Here is a 2,466-nt window from a genome sequence, read left to right on the forward strand (position 1 = left end):
CACCCTGTATATGTCAAATAAAATGTCTTATAATGGCCGGTATTCATAGTCGGATCTTATATTTAAGACCGTCTTAAGTATAGTCTTAAGATGCCCTCTAGATTCACAGTTGGAGAATGAGCAAAGAATTGAACAAAATCTGAAGGCATAACTTGTCAAAGACAATCTTATTTTGAAATGCTTATTTGTGTTTCAGAACCGTATCTTATTTCAGATAAGTATAGACTTAAGGTTATCTCATTAAGTATGTATTCATAGTGCTTTAAGATCATCTTATCTATGGAAAAATGTCGCATATAAGACATCATTTTTCAAGTCATGTTCGGAGGTGTCTTAAGATAACACTTAAGAAATGAGATGTTTATAAATAAATTATATTTCCATTATGGATTTGCGAGACATGAATTTGCAAGATTTTGATGACGATATTCCTGATCTGATCATTGAGAACGAAGAATTAGTGTTACGTGCTCCCAAGCGATACATACGAGATGGACATAATTACCCTAATTCTAACACTAATTACCCCTTTGAATTTTATAACGAAATAGAATTTAAACGTCGCTTTCGATTTTCTAAAGAAGCTGTAATGGGCTTTTACCGAAAGTTGAAGAAGATTTAATTAAAATAAATAATCGAGGTCTTCCTATTGCTCCCGTGATACAATTACTTGTGAGTTTACGATTCTACGCGACTGGAAGCTTTCAGGTAAAGAAATTAAAAAAAATAGCTTAATACAATATGTAATAAAAATGTATTGTGTACTTTAAAATTAATAAATTTTATTTTATTTATATGTAGTTAGTATCAGCAGATATAATAAAAATATCACAGCCCAGTATTTCAAGAATAATTTCTCGTGTTTCTGTGTTACTTGCTCCAAATATTCATCATGTAATAAAGATGCTATCTTCTGTGGAACAAATTAATGTAAACCATACTTTATTCCAAAACATGGGATATGAGAACGGAGCTACCGGATTACCTGGAGTTGATGGTGCTATTGATTGCACTCATATTCGGTTAACACACACTAGATTTCAAGGCATCGAAGAAATATATAGAAATCGCAAAGGATACTTTTCTTTAATGTACAGGTATATATATGTATATGTAGTCTTATATTTTGCAGATATTAGGAATCATTCTTATAATTTTTGATAATTTGTTTTGTTGTGTCAAATATTGAGCAATTATACATACAATTGTTTTCTATATATGTATTTACAGGCTGTCGTTGGGCCACGGATGGAATTTCTGGATATCGTACCAGAGTGGCCAGGAAGCCAACATGATAGCCGTATTTTTCAAAATTCTAGACTTTATATGCGTTACATGAAACGAGAATTAACTGGCATATTAATTGGTGATAACGGCTATCCTTGTTTGCCGTTTCTTCTGACGCCTATTTTAAATCCAGAAACCGATGAACAAATCGCGTATAACATCATCCATCGAAAAACTAGACTAATCGTAGAAAGAACATTTGGAGTTTGGAAACGGCGATTTCCCTGCTTAGCACGAGGACTTACAACAAAACTGATTTGTAGTACAACAATTGTTGTAGCATGTGCAGTTTTGCATAATCTTTCACTTATTTATGATAATATACTGCCAGACGATGAAGAGAATGAAATGTATAATGATAACGATAATGGAAAGATAATGGAGAATAATGAAAATCATGCAGAATGGCAACCAGCAGATGGATTTATAATGAGGAATGCTATCATAGAACGTTTATTTCATTAATATAGAATACTACATGTAGTAAGTTGATCCGTTTTTTTTTTCAATAATTAATACTAATACAAATACTTATATTTTTATAAACTTTTGTCATACATTTGAACTTTTCTTTGTTTAACATTGACAAACAATAAAAATGTAATGATTCATTTATTACATAATGTTTTATCACGTTTTTTTTTATTACATAATGTTTATTACATAATGTATCACAATGTATCACAATGTTAAATATTAAAATTAAAAAAATTTTATTTTTCAGTTCGTAACGATAATTGCAGTTCAGTTATTTATGTTGTAGCAACAGTTGCACATAGCATTTTATAAAGTAAATGTACGAGTTACCAGTGGACTATAAGTGTACATAACTAAATTATTGGAAACATACATTTACCTTAAATTATGAACATATATTATTAACACAACATTAAAACAAAATATGTAAAATAAAACACAGGAACAAGAGCAAGAACATAACACTTTTAAGTATTAAACGTAATATCACATATAAAGATAGAACACTTTTAAGTATTAAACGTAATATCACATATAAAGATATAACACTTTTAAGTATTATTAAACGTAATATCACATATAAAGATATAACTCTTTTAAGTATTAAACGTAATATCACATATCGTGAAAAAAAAACAAAAATAAATGAAAATCACATGTTACGTCCAAGCTCCGATAATGTGGATGAGAAGGTTTAGGGAA

At 29.5% G+C, this 2,466-nt stretch overlaps 1 pseudogene; it reads left to right on the forward strand.

Annotated features, from left to right (window-relative positions):
- The first annotated feature begins 385 nt into the window (after positions 1-385).
- Positions 386-1,752, forward strand: LOC108769470 (putative nuclease HARBI1; annotated as a pseudogene).
- The last annotated feature ends 714 nt before the right edge of the window (positions 1,753-2,466 follow it).

This window comes from Trachymyrmex cornetzi, unplaced genomic scaffold, assembly GCF_001594075.2.
Source record: "Trachymyrmex cornetzi isolate Tcor2-1 unplaced genomic scaffold, Tcor1.1 scaffold907, whole genome shotgun sequence".
Classification (NCBI taxonomy): Eukaryota; Metazoa; Arthropoda; class Insecta; order Hymenoptera; family Formicidae; genus Trachymyrmex; species Trachymyrmex cornetzi.